The sequence below is a fragment of the Pinus tabuliformis genome, chromosome X, assembly GCF_031772625.1.
Source record: "Pinus tabuliformis cultivar Carrire ecotype Pingquan chromosome X, CPIR1, whole genome shotgun sequence".
NCBI classification, from domain to species: Eukaryota; Viridiplantae; Streptophyta; class Pinopsida; order Pinales; family Pinaceae; genus Pinus; species Pinus tabuliformis.
In genome coordinates, this window is record NC_142308.1 from 1,748,667,345 (window position 1) to 1,748,689,196 (window position 21,852).

Here is a 21,852-nt window from a genome sequence, read left to right on the forward strand (position 1 = left end):
TGGAGAAAGTTCATTTCTAACTTTTCCTTAATTGCAGCTCCCTTACATGCTTTAACAGGATTGAACAAGGTGTTTTAGTGGGGAGGTAAATAGCAGAAAGCCTTCGACACCTTGAAAGAAAAGATTAGTACAACACCTGTACTAGCACTGCTTGATCTTCAAAGAACATTTGAGATCCAAAAAGATGCTAGCGACTATGCCATGGGAGCAGTGTTGACACAACACGGTAAAGCCATATGTTATCATTCTGAGACATTTAATTCTACAGTAGTTAACTACCCTACATATGATAAAGAATTGTATGCATTAGTACAAAGTGTGAAAAGGTGGAAACATTACTTAATGGGAAAAGTGACGGTAATACATACTGATCATAAACCACTTCAATATCTACACTCCCAAATTAAGTTGCAGCAATCAATACACTATAGATGGATGGGGTTTCTACAACAATTTCATTTAGTCATCAGATATAAAAAGGGCACACACAATAAAGTTGCAGATATGTTATCTAGACCCATTATAAATGCATCTACTATACTTAAGCATAATTTTGTGTTAAATGAGAGTTACATTGAACAATATGCTTAAGATATAGACTTTAAAGATGTATATGCAACTTTAAGCCAAGGCAAACGAGTAGAAGAATTGGATTATCATGTAAAGGACCGACTCTTATATCATTGTGGGAAGTTATGCATTCCACAAACTGAAAGAGTAAAGATAATTCGAGAAGCACACACTTCTCTAATATCAGGTCATTTTGGGGTAAGTAAAACAGTTGCACAACTGCAAAGATTTTGTTATTGGATAAAAATGAATGGGACAGTTTCTAGATATGTAAGAGGGTGTACTATGTGTGCAAAAAGCAAGCCCAACAATAGAAAACTAGGCTTGTACATTCCATTACCAGTTCCTTCTCACCCTTGGGAAAGTGTTTCCACGGATTTTGTTGGAGGGCTTCCTAAATCTAGGAAAGTTCATGATTATCTGTATGTTGTTGTGGATAGGTTCAGCAAAATGTGTATTTTGATACCTTGTAATAGACAAATTACAGCTGAACAAACTGCAAAACTATTCTGTCAACATGTATGGGTTCATTTTGGATTACCCACTTCCATTGTATTTGATTGAGACACCTAATTTGTGGGGAAGTTTTGGTCAAGTCTGTGGGAACTGATGGACACTAAATTGAAGAAGAGCACAACTTTTCATCCACAATCTGATGGCCATACCGAAGTAGTCAATAGGATAGTGATCCAGTTGCTTAGGGGATATTGCAGCAAACATCCTAAGCTTTGGGATGAACATTTATGTTATGTGCAACATGCTTACAATAGAGCAAAACATTTTTCTACACAAAGATCTCATTTTGAGACCTGTTTTGGTTTCATACTAAGGTCTCCTTTGGATTTTGTCTTTGGTAAAGACACCACAGTTGAGGGACATAGTGATGTGGACAAGGCAACTAGGTTCATTGAACAAATCCAAGAAATCCACCAGGCAGTACAGGAACAACTGGAAAAGAGCCAAGCCAAATACAAGGCAAGGCATGACAAGCATCGAATGGAGCATAGTTTCCAAGTTGGTGACCAAGTCTGGCTATACATCAGTAAGGATAGGATGCAAGGTGAAGGTAAAAATCGAAAGCTTATTAGGTATGGACCCTTCAAGATACTTGAGAAGATTGATGAGAATGATTTTCGCCTTGATTTACCAGCTTACATGGATATCTACTCAGTCATAAATGCAGATTGCTTGAGATTGTTTGAACCTTCGCTAATTGAGGATCCCGAAGAGTAGAGTCAATTGCCTTCTATTGATGATCTGTTACCTAAACATCTTAATGAATTGCAGGAAGACACAGTTCTAGATAGGAAGGTGAAGACGACAAGCAAGGGAGATGTTGAGTACCTCAGAATTGGGCTCAAGGGTTCAAAGCTGAGCAGTGCAAAGTGGATTGAGATTGGACAAGTGAGACAATTGTACCCTCACTTATTCGATGCTTGAAAACCAACTTTTGGTGGTCCAAAAGCTTTTTCAATGGGAAGGCCGTGATCCAAATTGGATCCATGAAAAGTTTCAAAATGTTATGACTGTATCAAATCAGGACAAAATTCAAAAATTTGTGAATGGCTATCAGGAAGACCTCTGGACAGTGGTAGTTTGTAGCCAACAAGGAACGATGAGGACCTCGGTCGAAGCACATTGATCGAGGCCAATGGAGATCGTGTAGGACGCAAACTTGCAAATAGGAATCTCAGATCAGAAAATAGAGGCCGTTTCTGATGCGCGATTAGAGCAAAGTGCTAATTGCGCATCACTGGGAAAAACCCCTAGGGAAGGAAAGGCACCGAGCACTCGGTCACATGGGAAGCTGGGAAACCATAGCAAAAGCGCTAAGGCGAATGGTGAGTCCCGCGCTCCCAATACCAGCGGAATGTTGGAGGCATATTGGGCGGTAAGCGGATTTGGGCAGAGAACGAGCGATTCCATACATCGCATGACACGTGTCTAGCGGATGAGAGAGAAAACCACCTCTCATCACGGGCTAACGATCGAGCAAGTTAACCGTGCAATAAGAGCGAACATCGTTGGATTTGGGGGCTCTAGATCTAATGGCGGAGATTGTGCCCGATGGAAAACCAGATGTGACGGGGGAATTAAGCTGCGACATATAAAAGTTTGAAGTCCGATTTGACCGCTGAGTTGGCAGATGAATCATTTCACAACGTAACCGAAGTACCAAACCATTGAGGAAGAGCTGGCACAGTTCGTGAGAAGACAAGTGGCCACTTCTCTTCTAGATGTTGGCGATAACACAGAGGCAGGGAATTCCAAGCAAACAACAGTAGGTGATCCGAAGGGGTGGAAGGGGAAGCGAATAGTCAAGGGAAAATTGGCTTTAAGCCATGAATAGATAGAGAACAAAATGAGGGAAGAACCAAGAAAAGGGAACAGTGAAAAAAAGGATGAAAGAGACAGTGAAGCAAGAGGCAGAAAGAAAGAGAGACAAGTTGACCTGCAGCATAAGGCAGCATCGAGCAGACAGAAGGCTTCAGAGGTTCAAGCAATCCCTGTGAGGATCTATTGGGAATTGAGTACCACATTGGGCTCCTCCCATTAAAGACCAGAGAGGTTGATACTTGGTAAGGAAAGATTTTGTGCACTCTAGTGGCTTGGGGAATCCAAGAACCACCCTACTAAGCATCCTCTGTTTCAGGAGACTGAAGTTGAGCTCCTCATTGTAAATCTCTACTTTAAAGATACAATAAAAGAAGGCCACCATTGAAAGCTGGATCGGAGATGTAGCCCTGGAGAATAGGGTGAACTCCTTATTAATGTGTTATGTTCTTGTATTTTCTTACTGTGTTCTCTTATTGTTTTCCATTTTCCAGTGTCTATGTATTTTGCAATCTAATCGATCCGTTGCCTAAGATGATATAGACACACACCAGCACATGAGTCTATAATACCTTCATTCATTAATTATTTAACTGAGATCACTCACGAGTGACTTTCAGATGTCTCGTTTGTTCCTAGACCCACTCATTGGGCTAGAGGGATCGTCTTTGTCTGCAGAGAATATTTAACTACTCAACAAAATGGAAACTCTGCTGGGGAGTTTTTGTAGCTGCTGCAAAAACCCTCCAAAAATCCTGAAACCCTAAAATTTTTCAGAGCTCCTGTATCATGTCGAAGCTCCTGCACCATTGAGATCTACTCAAAGAGTTCACCAATCTAGAATAACCCTGTAAAAGACTAATTTTTCCAGCTAATTATAGCTAGGTTGCTAGATCCCGCCCAAAATCAGTGGGTCGCAGATTCAGATTGTGACTAAGCGTAAATCTTGTAACCTTTGTGACTATTGCAACCCATCCATCCCACTAGTTGCATAGTCACAAGTTTGCAGCAGTCTCGCTTGCCCATGAATGTGACCATGCGACCCTTGTGAACTCGTGACTACCTGGTCACACGGTCGCATAGGTCACAAGGTCGCATGTACCTCACTCACCCATCAATGTTATAATACGACCCTTGCGACCTTTGCACGTGCGACCAAAGCTATAAAAGGGGAGCCCACCCCGTTTCATTGTAACAACTCCTTTGGTCGCACGGAAGACAAAGAAGGTCTATGACTTGGGTGCGCGCATGGTTTTCTCCAGGTAAGTGACCTCTCGCCTTCCTAGTAATCATGATTTTATCCCAAGTGTCAATTTCTACATCCCCAACCTTCTACATCCTATTCCTAAGGGGTTTTTATCCCTTTTACTTGGTTTTTCACCTCAATCCCAAAAGAGCAGTTTCCCTGGCCTCATCCACTCTTCCTTGACCAAACCTTGGCCATTCTTCGACCCTAGCCTTCCCGGTTTTCACCAGTAAGCCTTAACCACCTTGCTTGGAAGAATCCTAGACCTCCCAAAGCCTCAAATTGTTTTCCTTGGTCCTCTCAAAACCTAGATCGCATGGGTTGAGACTACGATACCTCTTTTTCCGCAACTTCGCGACTTGCGACTTCACCTCCATCGCGACCTTGTGACTCCATCAACTCATGACCTACGACCTTGCGACCTTACGACCTGCACAACAAGTCGCTCATTCACCTTTTGGATTTGCGACCTCGCGACCTGTCTCCTTTTGCGACCTTGTGACCTGTCCCCTTATGTGACTTGCCTATCAGCTTCTGAAATTCCTTTTATTTTCGCAGTTTTGCTCAATTTTTCATGTCGTCTCTCTCATTATGGGATTGTATTTTTGACATGCCAGGTGACGTGGACCTAGAGTGCATATCCATCTCCTCCTTTGAAGATGAGATGGCTCCCCCAACCACTAAGGTTGCTCACAGAGGCTTAGGAAGCGGGTCATGGGAGATCTACCAAGACGAGGAGCCACCCATCTTCGGGGACATAGCCTGCAACATCAATAAAACCACGAAACTCTCTTGGTACAACATCTACGAAGAGTTTTCCAAGCCATATATTCCAAAAACATGGGAATATTTCCCAGTATACCTAAATTTCAAGAGGTCAAAGCTACACAAGGTAGAATCACACCCCTGGTCTTCCCATGCACATAAACTATTGAATGGATCTTGCAAAATACAGATACAGATTCATGGATGATCAAGGATCATGCTGGAGCATCCATAGCCACAATCTCCTCTGCAGATATCGCCACCTATTATAGACTCCCGGAGAGATAGGAGGTTTCAATACCAGGTGGCTCTCTGAGTTTGTGACCCTAGTGAAAGACATCCTAAGGGAATGGTAGTAGAATCCATCATAGTTCCAAGCCAGAACAGATCAGGCATACATGACAGAGGGGTTGTGTAAAGTATATCAATTAATTGTCGTGATGATGTGCCACTTATATGGTAAGGTAGACTGCGATGTATTTTATGGCACCTGGGTTCCTTTCTATTACGTCATTGCCACCCGAGGAACTATTTTTAATTGAGAAAGCATTCTCGCATCATTTTTGAAAACAAACGTAGCTGCGACCAACCTCCCATAGTCAGAATAGCCTCCAGAATTCTATATGGCTTCATACCTCCTAGACGCTGTCTGCGCAAGATGTCAATTTGAGCACTGGAGCTATAACTGGGATTCATCAACAACTGAACTTGTGCACTGCCACTATAAGGTTTTCTGGGACATGGCTTACAAAGGTATGATAGATGTAATTTCTGAATCTTTTATCACCCCATTGTACCAGCTGCTATTTGGGGAAGAGCCACCATGCATGTCAAAGAGAGCAATGAAGACTGTGGTTAAGGTAGCACATTGGTTTCCCATTCAGGAAGGAACATTCATAAGAGTGTTCAGTACCCATAAGGTCCCCCATGCACTACCTAGGTTTGTCACAGACAAAATGCTGTTGCGAGAGGTCTACTACCAAATGACACAAGGAATTTCGAGGGTATTGAACAAAGGCAAAAAGAAACCATGGCCCGTCTTCCCTCTCATCATCGAAGCATATGTGGTGGATAATTTTAAACAAGTAGAGGTAGAGGTCGAGCTATTGAAGGGGAGCCATCTCATGAGCCTCAACTACCGAACATACGATTCCAAGATGGTCGTGGTCGCTCACTGTAAAAAGGAAAAGTTCAACTTGTCATATTCTGACACCAGATAAGATCATGAGGACGGGGTAAAAAATTGGTATAACGCTACGAGGGAACTTATCCCAAGCGAACAACAGGCCAGAGATGAGGAGCTCCTCAACGATTCCCAGGCAGATGTGAGCCTTAGAGAAAGATCTTCCACCATCAAGAAGAAACAACACGAGGCATCGAAAGGCATTGGGGGATTCTGAGAAGCAAAAAGGGAAAGAGGTTGAAGACATCTTGAGTGACCACAAAGAGGCGGACATTAATGAAACATTGGAACAAAGGAACGCCACCATGGCAAGGAAAAAGAAAGAGCTTAAGAGGCAGAGAGAGCTAGAGATCAAGAAATCTCAAGATTCTAGCGACCAAGGTCAGCTCGAGAAAAGGAGGCAACAGGAAGAGTGAGAAAAGGAGAAACAACTGTAAGAAAAATGTTGGGTTGTGTTATATTCATTCCACGACTAGCCCACGTTGTTAACGGGGGGTTAGAGGGGGCGCGAAGCCCCCCATTCGTTGCGTCGATTGTGTAACGAGGGGGTCACAGGGGGTTTGAAGGGTGCAGGCAACCCCACTCTATGGGGTCCGGGGCAGCGCCTCAGAAATTTTGGTTTTGGAACCTATGTTAGGTTGGGCGGACCCACCTATGGTTTTTGCATGATTTTCACACATGTTTTTTGACGTGATGGTTTTCGGTCCATGGTTTTGGACGCGATTTTTTTCGGTCCATGGTATTGGATGCTTTGGCATGTATAAATATGTATTATAACATTGAAAGGAACATAATGAAAAATCAAGCTGGTAGTCCCGGTTTTTGGATCAAGGGGAAAATCTCTGTGTGTATGTGTTTTATGTGTTATGCTCTTGCATTGTTTATTTTATGTGTTTTAGAATTCGTATGCAGATAATTCCTGTATGGGGTGAAAACCTACACTTGGTATCAGAGCTGTTTTGGCTTCAAGGGGACGCCTTTGTTGCTGAGGGGTTTCGCTCAGGTCTGTGGTAGACCCTGTTCAGTGGGAGATCTGCGGGATCGATTCTGGTGGTGAAAGAAGATGGCGAGCAGTGGAAAGATAGAGATTGAGAAATTTAATAGTCAGAGTTTTGAGTTGTGGAAACTCAAGATGGAGGATCTGTTGGTGGATAAAGATCAGTGGATCGCGGTAGATATAGGTACTAAACCAACGGGAGTGTCTAATGAAGAATGGAAGAAGTTGGATCGGAAGGCAAAGAGCACAATACGATTCTGTGTCTTAGATTCAGTATTGCTGAATGTATCAGGGGAAGCTAGGGCGAAGGCTTTGTGGGACAAGTTAGGGACTTTGTACCAATCTAAGTCTCTGGTGAATAAACTGTTCCTGCGGAAGAAGTTGTATAACTTGAGGATGAAAGACAGAGACTCGGTGACAGAGCATCTGAACACATTTAATACTGTGGTAAGTCAATTAGCATCTATTGATATTAAAATTTCAGATGAAGATAAGTGCATCAGTTTGTTGTGTTCTCTACCAGATTCGTGGGATAGTCTGGTTATTGCAATCGGTAGCAATGCAACTACCTTGCAGTTTGATAAAATAGTCTCATCCTTGCTAACGGAGGAGATGAGACGGAAAAATATGGAGAGCCAGAATGGTGATGCCTTGTCTAAACGAGGATGGTCCCAGAACAAAAACAAAAATAAGTCATCGAGTGGGAGATCTAAATCTCTAGGAAAACTTGTAAAGGTGGTGTGCTGGAAATGCGGAAAGGAAGGGCACTACAAAAGGGATTGTAAATATAAAGCTCCTGATAAAGGAAAGGGATCTGATGATGCTCCTTTTGCAGAGGCAAAAACCACCTCAAATGAAGGTGGGGATGTGTACTTGGCTTCTTCAAGTACACATTTAGATCATGAGGCATGGTTGATTGACTCAGGTGCATCCTTTCACTTCACTCCCCATGGAGATTGGTTCTACGAGTATGAGAAATACGATGGTGGTGATGTCTTCTTAGGGGATGATAGGAAGGCTAGAATCGTTGTTCGTGGAAAAGTAAAGTTGAAGTTGCAAGGTGGAAGGGTTAGAACACTTCCGGGTGTTCTACATATTCCTGCATTGGCCAGAAATCTGATTTCTGTAAGCAAGTTGGATGATGCAGGTGTAAAAACAATGTTCGAGAAGGATATTTCCAAGATGGTTCAGGGAGCACTGGTATTGATGCGGGGAGTTTGGATTGGAACTATGTACAAGCTGCAAGGTAGCATGGTTGTTGATGGGTGCAACAGTTCTGTGGTTCCTGAAAGTGGAGCAGAAAATCTAGTGGTCTCTGGGGAGAAGGCCATGCTGTGGCATCAAAGGCTTGGACATATTGGAGAGAAGCGCATTCAAATACTTCATGGTAAAGGTATGGTAGAAGGTATGAGTAATAGCTCTCTGGATTTTGATTTCTGTGAAATTGTGTATATGGGAAGCAGAATTGGGTGAGTTTCCCCTCTGGTGGTAAGAGGGCGAAACATATATTAGAGCTTGTGCATAGTGATGTGTTTGGACCTGTGAAGGTTCCATCACTGGGTAAGTCTGTGTACTATGTATCATTTATAGATGACTTCTTAAGGAATACATGGATATATTTCCTTAAGAAGAATTTTGAAGTTTTTGATAGGTTTAAAGAATTCAAGGCTCTGGTGGAAAACCAAACAGAGAAGAAGATAAAGGTGCTGAGGACAGATAACGGTGGAGAGTTTTGTAGTAAGGAATTTGAAGAATTCTGTAAGAAGTGTGGTATAGCACGATAGAAGACTACTCCATATACACCTCAGCAAAATGGAGTTGCAGAAAGAATGAACAAGACGTTGATGGAAAGGGCAAGAAGCATGCTCAGTGGTGCCGGGTTAGGACAAGAATTCTGGGCAGAGGCAGTGGAGACAACATGTTACCTGGTCAACAGATCACCTTCATCAGCATTGGAGGATAAAACTCCACAAGAGGTATGGACTGGTAAGAAACCCTCTCTTTCACATCTGAGGGTATTTGGATGTGATGCATATGTACATGTTCCAAAGGAGAAATGAACCAAGTTGGATAGTAAATCTGAAAAGTGCATCTTTATTGGGTATAAGGATGGTTTAAAGGGTTATAAGCTTTGGAACCCAATAACAAGGAAGGTTGTGTACAACTGAGATGTGGTGTTCAGAGAGGTGAAAGATGTTATTAAACATGAAGTCCAACCAAAGGAACCTGAGAAGATAGAGTTTGAGCTAAAGGAGGAAGAATCAGACTCTATAGTAGAGGAGGAATCAGAAGATGAAGAGCCACAAACTCCGGGTGTGTGAAGATCAGTTCAAGAAAGAAGGAAACTAGAAAGGTATAGTCCATCTACTTTCTGTTCAAATTTTTCTTTATCTATTATTGATGATGATCCCATAACTGTGAAGGAAGCAATAGATTCAGAGGATGGAAATCTCTGGAAAGAGGCCATGGTTGATGAAATGGCATCTTTGCACAAAAATGAGGCTTGGGATTCGGTGGAGTTTCTGGCTGGAAGGAAACCCATGGGCAGCAAATGGGTGTTCAAGAAGAAGACAAATGCAGAAGGAAAGGTGGAGAAATAAAAAGCTTAGTTGGTAGAAAAAGGTTATTCCCAGGTGTCAGGAATTGATTTTGGTGATATTTTTTCTCCTGTTGCCAAGGTAACTTCTATTAGATTACTTTTATCTATTGTTGTTTCTTTTGATTTTGAGGTAGAACAGATGGATGTGAAGACAACATTTCTTCACGGGGATCTAGAAGAGGAAATCTACATGAAGCAACCTGAAGGTTTTGCAATGAAGGGTAAGAAAGAATTGGTGTACAAGTTAAAGAAGTCTTTGTATGGGTTAAAACAATCACCAAGGATGTGGTATCAGAAATTTGATACATTTATATGGGGACTTGGCTTCACGAGAAGCAAAGCAGATCACTGTGTGTATTTTAAATTAATTGGTGACTGTGTTATTTATTTGGTCTTGTATGTGGATGATATGTTGCTGGTTGGAAATGACAAAGAAATTATCCAGGATTTGAAGACCCAATTGTCCTCCAAATTCGACATGAAAGATCTTGGTGCTGCAAACTATATTTTGGGCATGGAAATTAAAAGAGATCAGGGAAAGATGAAGCTCTAGTTAAACCAGAGGAAGTATGTTGAGACAATATTGCAGAGATTTAATATGGAGGATAGTAAACCGTTGAAGGTTCCTATTCCTGTAGGTGTAAATTTATCTGCTGAATAGTGTCCCAAGACACAAGAAGAGGAAGAGGACATGTCTTGTGTTCCATATGCAAGTGCAGTCGGTAGCCTGATGTATGCAATGGTATGTACTAGACTAGACATTTCACATGCAGTGGGAGTATTGAGCAGGTTTATGTCAAAACCAGGAAAGGAGCATTGGACAGCAGTGAAGTGAGTTTTCAAGTATTTGCATGGCACCAGTGATTATGGTTTGTGCTACCAGGAACGACCAGAATTGGATAGAATGTTGGATATTCGTGGCTTTGTTGATGCAGACTGGGCTGGAGATCTGGATCAGAAAAGATCTACAAGTGGGTATGTGTTTAACCTATTTGGAGGTGCAGTTAGTCGGATGAGTAAGAAACAATCTGTAGTGGCACTATCAACTACAGAGGTAGAATACATGGCAGCCACTCATGCAAGCAAGGAAGCAGTTTGGTTGCAGAGATTGTGTTCAAGTATGGGGTTAGTACAGGGAGCTATAAGGATAGACTGTGACAACCAAAGTGAAATTTTCTTGGCAAAGAACCCTGCATATCATTCAAAGACAAAGCACATTGATGTTCAGTATCACTTTCTAAGGGATATGATAGAAGACAAAAAGGTGTTGCTGGTAAAGGTGGACACTTTGAAGAATACTGCAGATGCATTGACAAAATCTGTGATCTATGAGAAGTTCTCTTGGTGTAGAGAAACAATGGGCATTACAGCGCTGGATAAATGACTAAGCTCTCTTGTGGCCCCTTGTGGAAATAAAACAACAAGTGGGAGAATGTTGGGCTATGTTATATTCTTTCCACGACTAGCCCATGTTGTTAACTGGGGGTTAGAGGGGGGGTGGAGCCCCCCATTCGTTGCGTCGATTGCGTAGCGAGGGGGGGGGTCATAGGGGGTTTGAGGGGTGTAGGTAACCCCACTCTATGGGGTCTAGGGCAGCGCCCCAAAAATTTTTGGTTTTGGAACCTATGTTAGGTTGGGTGGACCCACCTATGGTTTTGTGCATGATTTTCGCACATGTTTTTGGACGCAATGGTTTTCGGTCCATGGTTTTGGACGCGATGTTTTTCGGTCCATGGTATTGGATGCTTTGGCATGTATAAATATTTATTATAACATTGAAAGGAACATAATTAAAAATCAAGCTGGTGGTCCCAGTTTGGGATCTAGGGGAAATCTCTGTGTATATGTGTTTTATGTGTTATGCTCTCGCATTGTTTATTTTATGTGTTTTAGAATTCGTATGCAGGTAATTTCTGTACGGGGTTAAAACCTATAAAAAGCAGCAGGAAGAAAGGAGGGCATAGGAAGAAGCAGAGAAGAAAAAACAGGAGGAAGAAAGAAGGGCGCAGGAAGAAGTAGAGAGGAGAAAGCCAGAGGAAGAAAGGAAGGCACAGAAAGAAGCAGAGAAGAGAAAACAGGAAGAGGAACATAGGGCCAGAGAAGAGGAGGAGAAAAGGAGATTAGAGAAAGAGTTAAAAATTATGGAAGAAGAGCTAAAGAGGCAAAAAGCACTCTTAGATCAAGAAAATAGGTGATAGGAAGAAGAGCTAAGGTGGAACAAAGAAAAGGAAATTGGGGAAAGCGAATAAGGAGAAACTAGCAAAACAACCGAGCTAGGTACAAGGCAAAGTGAGCTACCCCCATTGGATGTGCCTCCTTCTACTCCCCTCACTGGCAGACACCTTCCCCTACAAGAACTGGGTTTCTCGGAGAGACAAGAAGAGGAGGTCCTAGATCTCACAAGGCTCACTTTCGATGAAGTTAGCCTCAAGATTGTGCAAAAAAGGAAAAAATATTGCGCCAGGAATCCAACAAGCCTTTATTAGTCACCACGATCAAGGAAATTGTGGCCAACATCAAAACAAACCCACAGATGATCACCTCGACCAAGACAACTTTCGCCGCTGCCACATAACACAATGTGTCCCGGATGAGCAAGCAGATTACAGACCTTCATAACAGGCTTTACGCGTCTGAGCTAAGGGCCACCATAGGAGAGCAAGAGAGAAAGAAGTTAGAGGAAGAGAATGTGGCACTCTTGTTCACCTAAGCGTTGTAGAATTTCAGGCAGCAATCGAAGTACAAACTAAGACCCTGGGGGAGGCCATGGAAATGGTCTACGAAGAGATGTCCAAACTACATCACACAGTAGACCTAATCGTGGAAATCCAAGCCCACACGAAAGAAAGGGTCACAATGCTAAAGGAGGCTATGATTTCTCTAGATAAGATTTATGAATGGTCCGTCAAGTACCCCAGGAGCACCAATGGTGGTCCCTAAGAAGGATTGGATCACCATGCAGAACGCCAAGTTTCAACTCTACATCAAGATTCAATCTAAAGTTTTACCAAAGATGTGGACAGGGTATTAGCATCTTATAAGAATCTTTTCGGCGGCTTAGAATCTATGATCCAACTTCTTGGGGTCTCCTCTATAGGAGAAGTTGGACAGGTAAGTAGGCAAGATGAGATCTCCAAGGAAGTATAGGCATTCATAGATACATATAAACAAGCAGCCCATACAGAGGACATGCCAATCACCAAAGAAAATATCACGTGTTATGTGGTAGAACCATTGAGGATTTACACCAAACTAGTAACCCTGAACAACCAGGTGCATGCCAAATGGACCACCCTCATCCTGGAGGCACTCGAGTGCCAACACCGACATGATGAAGATCAGCCATAGATCACTACCATGGCAGCATAATAAAACATGTGGGACATGTATTTGACAAAAAAACTCGATTTAGACATTCCAGAACTTGCCATTGTTAAACTAATAAATTAGGTTGATAACTTATTTTTGTGATGTATTTACTTCAGTAACATAGAACATTTTTTGAATACGAAAGGTCACGTGGAATACCAAAATTCATCAGGTAGATGAAGAGTTATGAGGAAGTTCAAAAGTCAAGGGTAGGCCAAGAGTCACCCTCACTCTTTAAATACGCCCTCATGCCTCATTTGTAAGGACCTTTTGCTAAGGACATTTTTAGAGATATATATATTTCTTAAGAGAACTTAAGCTCTTATAATTACAACAAGGAGTGATTGTATGATTCCACTATTGGATTCCTCAAATATTTTACATCATAATGCCATGAGTATTTTCTTCACTTGATGGATCAGATATTCCTAAGAGTCCTTTGATGTGCGGTCTCTTCATATGCTGTCTCATACTACAAAATTTTTGTTGCTTCATGTTAGCTACCTATACCAATAGGTTTCATATTTCATGATTGACAATGAAAAGTTCCAAATATGCTCTGCTTTGATCATGCAAAGATCACATATTTCCAAGAGAAAACAATCTGTGTATATAGCTCGATGTTGTCTAAATTTTGATGGATGGTCCAACAGCCTAATCTGGATCATGCCATGTTTTAAATTTTCAGTTGTAGAATAGAGAAAGAAGTATGTCCAAACTGTTTAATCTTGGCAGACAAGTAGCTTAGGTAGAGAAGTAAGGCTCCCAACTGCATAATCTGGGACCTTGGAAGCAATAAGGGTAGCAGTAGATAGAAAATCAAAAGGAAAAATCCAAAGATAAGAAAAGGCAAATAAGGGTCTGCAAGTCCAAGTGCACCCTCCAAGAAGAAACAAAAAATGCTAGGCAAGTAGATGGGTAGGCAGTTGGGGTTGCAGAAATATCATTCCTTGCAAATAAATGTGTGCTGAAATGTCCACAAAAGGAAAATCAATGGTTGAGAAGCTCCTCTTCTCCATCAGGTTGCAGCAAAGAAAGGAAGCATGTCTAACTTCCCAAATTTCCCCTTTCACTCTTATTACTAACATCCCTTCATCTATGGAGATTGATGAAAAGATCTGAGGTTTTATGGTGGTTATTTCTTGTCTAAATCTCTTTTCATTTTGATCTACTCCCTAAGCTAAGTTATTTTCAAATAAACTTAGTAATATTACCCCTCATCCCCTTTTTCATCCATATTAACCCTAACTCTATTATATAATTCCCCTATGTTACCCTTTCCCCTAGTATTATAACACCATGGTGTATAAACCCCAAACATTGTATAAATATCCCTCCCCTTGGCATTATAGCCATATTTTCTCTGTCAGGGATCAAAATGACATCTGGTCACTTTGATAAACCTAAGTCTTACCCCCCTCCCCCCTTCTGGATCCATTTGGCCCATTAAAACCTTCATTTGCTGAGAGAACCTTATAAAAGACCCATTTTTACCCATACCCGCTTTAAATTGCAAAATAATATCAAAACCCACTTTTGTTCGCTTATCCAAAGTGTTGGGGCCACATTATTTTTGCATTGGAAAACATTACAAAATACCATATCCCAAAAGATTTTCCGCCGAGCACTAATCCCGAAAGAAGTATTATTTTAATCCCGCCCCCCTTCCGTATTGACCGATCACCTCATCAACCCGTCAACTGTCCGATCGAGCGCTTTTGATCGGACGGCCATTACACATATCGGGTTGGGCCCGACGTCCGACAGTTAGCACCCGAGAAACTGTCAGAGGGTGACGTCAGGCCTTTGCCACGCGTCGCCCTCACAATTTCTCGGGTTGCCCTCTGACAAAACCGTCGCCGTATCGTAGGCGGTCCGAGAAAACCATTACCGCTTTTTCGTTTACCACCAGTTTTGCCATGCCCTCGTCATCACCGCGTCATCACCACGTCACTGCCACCCCGCCGCCGCATCAGCTCCTTCGTCCGCCCCCGCGCTGATATGTCCGCCACCTCAATATCCCCGTGGACCAATCATAGCTCGCCACATCACCCTGTGACGTCATGCTGACGTCATCCGACTTCGGCCCCACCTGATGACGTCATGTTGACGTCATCCCAAAAACGCGCCAATATGCCAAAAATCCATATATTGGCCAAAATTTCATGTTTTTCCCACTTTTGCCAAAAGAAACTGTCGTTATTTCTGCATGCTGTGTACGTCCAAACCAGCGCCAACCTGCCAAATTTGATTCCGAAACCGCCGGCGCCTCCATTGTACCTGCAGTTGCAACCTGTTATCGGCCATTCGCAAGGTATTTCTCAAGTTAAATCCCTGTACCTGGTTTTAGCATATTTCTGCAAACGAACTGTTTAAGAAGGCCTAAAAACACTGATTTCACCATCAATTACCCAGTGACCTGCACCTATTTCAAACTGATGGAACAATAAACCTTCTGCAGAGCCCGCATTTGAGAAATTGACCTGAACTTGCAGCTAGTTCGCGCAGTCGTGAACTAGAAACCTCGACTGACTAAATTCACCATAGAAACACTCCTCTCAGTCCTGCTACTGTTTCAATCACTTCTTTAGACAGTATTTCAATTTCTTTTTGCTCAATTTACCCTCTATTCCTTGAAATTCACACTTCCATTGTAAAGAAACTCCTCCGGGTTGCTCTGATCATTTAGAACCAGTTTACATACAAATCTGAAGCCTTATTAGCTATGGAGACACCAATAGCCCTGAATATCCAGCCTCTGAATGCCCCTCAAAAGGAGATAGCATGGAAAGCCCTGGGAGATGTAGATTATCAGATGTTAGATTGGTTTCCAATGGGTTCCAAGTTCAATATTCACATGCTAAATGAATTGAAAGCTCAACACCTTAATGGAGCTGATATTCTAGGGATTTGGGACTCAAATTTGCCCATCTATAACCTCCCTCAAGTCAATGCCCTTCCAGACTTGGTCCATAAATGCCAGGAATGCTATGATCCTTGCCAGAGAGCTGTTCTCAGTCCTACAGGCTCAGTTTTGTTCTTTATCACCCCAGAAACCATAAATGAGATGCTGCATTTCCATACTGCAAGGCCATTAACCCCTCTTTCCATGTTGGATTTAATAAAGAAGGGGAGTAATCTGTCAAGTGCTCAGATTACCAAAATTAACCAGTTATTTGTACAACCAAGCTCTGAAACTATAAGGACTCCTCCTATTGGATATCACTACCTGAATGACCTGGGCAGAATGCTAGTGGATTTGATCAGCTATGTCCTGGGATACAAGGGAATTGAGGATGTTGATGACACTATAATGGCAATGCTGTCCATGTTTTCTCCTGGAAAGCCTCCAGCTGTACACTATGACTATGCCACCTATATTGCAGAAAATATCCATGAACAGCTAATGAATCTACCAAGGGAAAGGGTGTTCAGATACACCTCATACATCTACCACCTGTTCTTGTTTTATCAGCCAGACAGTTTCTCCATTCCCCTCAAGAAACTTAATGCCCAGGGGAATCCAAGGTCAGTTGTGTTTTGGACTCCAGTTTTCCATCATGTTTCTCAATCGCCATACACATACTGTGAATTTATAGACCTGTTCATTCACCCAGCTATGACATTGCTGTATGGTGTCCCTCCTCCAAGGTTAACCGATAACATGCAGAGAATTCTCCATCTCTCCAAATCCTACAGCATTGGTGATTGGTATTTTTACCAACACCACACAGTGATCAGAGTATATGGCTGTGAATTGGACCCTTACAGGCTGCCAAGATATGTCCCTATGAGACTGTTTGCCCTAGAATACTTCAGGCAGTTTGGATATGCTGACTACATCCACTTCCAAAGCAAAAACAAGAAGGTACAACTGAAGGTAAGGAGCCAGCTAGGCCCTTTTTTGTACAACAAAAGAGAGGAGGGATGGAAGGAGGCAGATATGATCATAGCAGGCCTTAAATTGCAAACCAGTTTCAAATGGTCACCTTATGACCGTAATCATTTTATTTCCCTCAGGAGGATAAAACACAAATTGGGTAACTATTCACATGTTAGGCTGCCTCATATTGAAAAGTATGCAAATTCTTTAGGCTGGAAAGAGGGCACTCTAGAAGAGCCAATCTCTAGAGAGCAGATACTAGAGAGAGAGGCTAGGAATATGCAAAAAGAGGCTGACTTGGAAACTTGTGGACAGGTTTCCTTATCATATCAAAGGCAACTTGGAGTAGCTGCCTCTTCTTCAACAACACATCAGCAAGCTGCCATGGACACTCAACAGACAGGTAGCAAAGGCAAAGGAAAGCAGGTGGAACAAGAGAAACCACCTCCCATGAGTGAAGACCAAACAGATAAAGAGATGGAACAGCAAGAAGAAGTGCAGCATCAGGTAGAGCAACAGAAACAATAGGAATCACAGCAAAGAGTAGGGCAACATGATAGAGAGCAGCCCACACAGCAAGAAGGGGCAGTTGAGGCCCCAATTCTCACTGAGCAGCAGGCTCAAAACATAGTACCTCCTAGGCAAGAAGCCGTTAATGAAACCTCAGTCCTCCAAACTCCACAAAAGGAGGATGTAAGCAGGAAAAGGGATAGAGAGACTCCCTTGACTACATCAACAAGTCATGGTGAGAAGAGGCACAGGATGAATCCCCTTTCAGAGGAAGAGATGCCTATAGGGCAATCTTTGGGTATGGGCCCGCCCAGTTTGGAGGCATCTGCAAGTTCCTTCCAACAGGAACAAGAGAGGACAGTAGGAGGAGAAGTCAGCTCCTCTAGCCAGCAGAGAGAGGATGAACTGAGCATTAAACAGCAGTTCATTGAAATAAAGAAAAGGAATGAGCCGATAAAGATACAGCTATATAACCATTTGTTGAAAATGGCTCCCACCAACCAGCAGCGACTAATGTCTGCATATGATGTCCAGGAGGGCAAGATGATTATGACTCACTTCATACCAACTACTTTGCAGCCACAGTCCCCTTCAGATTACTTGAGGACCAATCTTGAGGTCCTGGCCAAGGACATCCACCCGATGGATAAAATTGAATTGCATAAACAAACAGGTGAGATGGTCTATGCTTCCTTGGCAGACAAGACATTAGATAACTACAGGCTAGAAAATAGCCTTAATAATACAGCTGCCCAACTTGAGTTGGAAAGGCATCCTCACAAGCAAAGGACAACAGAATAAGGTCCTTAGAAGATATAATTATTGAGATTGGGCATGATCCCAAAGATATCAAGGGCATACAAGAAATATTAAAATTGAGGGATGCAGATATGGCAGCTTTAAGGAGAAAGATCAAACTCCCAGCCACAATTCACCCTCAAACAGATGAAGTAGCTCAACAAAGGCATGATCAAGATGCCACAGCTTTGCTGGTGTCTCTCTACAAGCAGCTTATCCAGACACAAGAAAAGCTGGGAGAATCAGAGGCTGCACAGGCAGCATTACAAGCAACCCTGAAACAAAGAGAAGAAGGTCAGACCTCCCAGCATCCTCCTCAAATCATTAACCTTGAGGAAGCTGCTCCAACTACTATTCCTCATCCTCAACAGACTGAACAAGCAGCACCATCTACTTCAGCACCACCAACAACAGAGCAGGCCCCTAGCTTGGATATGCAAAAGCTAAGAAATGAGATTCAGGCCCTGGAAGCTCAAATGACAGAGCTGAATGAGACCAGGGAGAAATTGGCCAAAGTAAATGATAGATATGACAAATCCAAGTAGTCTGTGGCAGAAAAGGGCAGGGAGATAAAAGCCCTCAAAGACAGGATCAAAGAGCTAGAGAATGAGCTCAAACTAGATAAGGTTGTGGCTGAGCTTAAAATAGTGCTGTGGGCTAATATTGGCCAATCTATTAATGACCAATGGCAGTATATTGAAACAATCCATGAGAAGTTAGAGCTCATTCCAAAAGCACAGACTAAAATTCAGAGATCAAGGGCTGCTCTAAGCAACATGCCTGAAGTGGCCACCAGGATGATTAATGTGCTTAACAATAGAACAAGTACTTAGTTGGCTACCATGGGAATTTCAAACATAACTGAGCACATTCAGTTAATCAAGAGGGTTCTTACACTAAGAAACTTGGTGCAGACATTAGAGAGAAGAACCCAGGACATGCAGACTGAGGTAAACAGGTTTTTGGAGAAGTTTCAGGTATTAGAAAACAGAGGGCTCCCTAGCTTACTGAACAGCGCAGGGAGACTGTTCACTCATGAGCAGTATGCCAAAAGGGTTAATGCATTTGCCACAAGTCAGATCAATGAGAAGCCTAGCACCTCAGAGGAAACAGGGCCAGCCACAGGACAGACTCTCTACAATAGAGTAGAAAGTTTATTTTTTATAATGAATGAAATTAAACACCTGTTTGAGGTGCCTCCCAATTTTTACAAATATACAGAGGCAGAGGAGACTATGGATGCAATTCTCAGGCATCAACTACCTACACTAGAATGGTGGACTAAGGCCATACAGATGATTTTATAAACAGGAAGCCATTCAATAAATTTTGTTCATGAAAAATGCAAATTGTCATACACAGGACAGTTTAAAAGAATCAGCATGCATTAAAGATGAAAGCTGAGCCACCTTAGCAGAACTTACGGCCAACAAAGCAAGGTGAGAAGCTACAGATGTCCAGGCCGAGAAGCTACAGCAGAGCAGCTCCAAAAGCGCATTTCTCAGCATTAATGCAGATCACCCCAACCGACTCAGTGGCCTCCAAAGGCCAAAATATCTTCTGACAGGCATAAAGATGCATTTACTTTGTATTCAATGATGTAATAACTTTATTATCTAATATCTTGAAAATTTGGTGAACGTATTCATTTCTGAGATAACTTAGCACTCAGATATTTTGTACAACCGATTGTATATATTTGCCCCTCGCACAAGCTTGCAGGGGTTGTTGTTGATTTCTCTTGAAGAAGTTCTTATGCTGTAATCCTTTCAGAGTTTAATAAAGAAAGCGATGGAATTTCTCGGAGTTCTGAAGTGTTGAATGCGTTCTGGTGTCTGTTGAAAAACTGCAGGATTCCTGTGTACCTCACAATACAATAAGTTTTTCTGTAACTCTCTTTATGTGTTTCAATCTGTTACAATCCATATATGTTTCTAATTTCTAAGTGTCTAGCAACAAAGAAAAAGAATTACCTTCAGGACTTATTCATGCAATACCCTGAGTTCAATCTATGTTGTTAATGAATGTTTTCTTCAGCTATAATCTTGATAAGTGTAATTCTTAATTGCTGCGCTTTCAGAATATATCTTTCACAGTGACCTTTGTTTCAGGAATTCAAGTTTGGTCTTGAGCAACATGTTTCACTTTCACATCACCAGCTTAATGGAGAATTCTTAATTGCTTTCTGTTGGCTGACTATACATCACCACTTAAGTTTAAATTTTGTTTGTTTGAGATACTCAATAGGCCCTGCAGTCTGAACATCATCACTCCAGCATTTCAAAACAGTTCACAGCTCTAGACTCCATTGCCCAATGATATACTACTCTCTGAACACTACATCTTAATGCACTGAAAGAAGTCCTTCAACCAAAACATAAACCAAAAAACCTGAGCATAATAGCTAGCCTAAAAACACTATCAAAACAGAGACAAATCATAAAGAGAGAGCCCTCTTTGGTTACAGTTTGGCTAGAAACTGTGATCCAAAGATTGGTTAGTGGTTACCCCGGCCGTATTCCCTTGGGAGTCATAGGGAACAACCTGGGTGTTAACATAATTGGCGACTCCACTGGGGAATTCCTCAAGATTTTCTAATTTCTGTTTATCTCTTGAAAGCTGCTCATTCCCTTTGCGTCTAGCTTTGGGAAATATACAGTAAGTTCAAAATCTTGTCTGGCCTCTGTAGACACAAAAATATCCTGCAAAATACCAAAAAGAAGTTTAGAAACTGGCTCCTAAAAGGGAAACCAGACACACTAGGTCAAACCCTGACCCAAACCCACAAGCTGTTTTTGAAAATCCTAATATAATCCCTAGAATAATTAGGAAGCAGCAAAGGCAGGAAAATCCTAGTGATTTGAGTCCTGAGACAGCCCACCCTGAACCGGTTCCTACCCCTATCAAGGTTCTATTTCGCTCTACCCCTGTCTCCCCCAGTTCACCATCTACATCTCAAAGCCCTCCTTTCACACTTTCATCCACTACACATACTCCTTTAACCAACATCCTAGTCTCTACCCCTCCCATTAACCCTGTTATACCAGTCACCCCGGTCCCATTCATCCCTGTCAACCCCTTAAACCCTGTGAATATGGCTAACAGGTATGCACCCTTGCAAATACCAGCTAATGCTGCAGCTCTACCCCAAGACTACCAAACCAAAATCTCATATTTTGACTCCACTGGTCATCTCACAGCTACTCAGCATGCCAAAAGGATGCAAGACCATTTTGAGACCTATGAAATAGATGATGACAATGTGAGAATGAGGATGTTTGTTCAAAGTCTGACTGGGGATGTAAGAACTTGGTTTAGATCCCTGAATGCAAATTCCATCACAACTCCTGATGAGCTTTATCAAGCCTTTACTAGCAGATGGGAGAAGAAGAAGGATCCTCTGCACATACTTGGGGAATATGACACTATCAAAAGAGGTCCCCAAGAGACTGTTTTGGAGTATTGTGCAAGATTCAACAATGTATATAACGCAATCCCACAAAATTTAAGACCCCCTCCTGATTTAGCTTTGTACAAATTCCCTGATGGTTTTGACCCTAACATGGCCTATCAGTTAAAGGAAAGAGACCCTCAAACC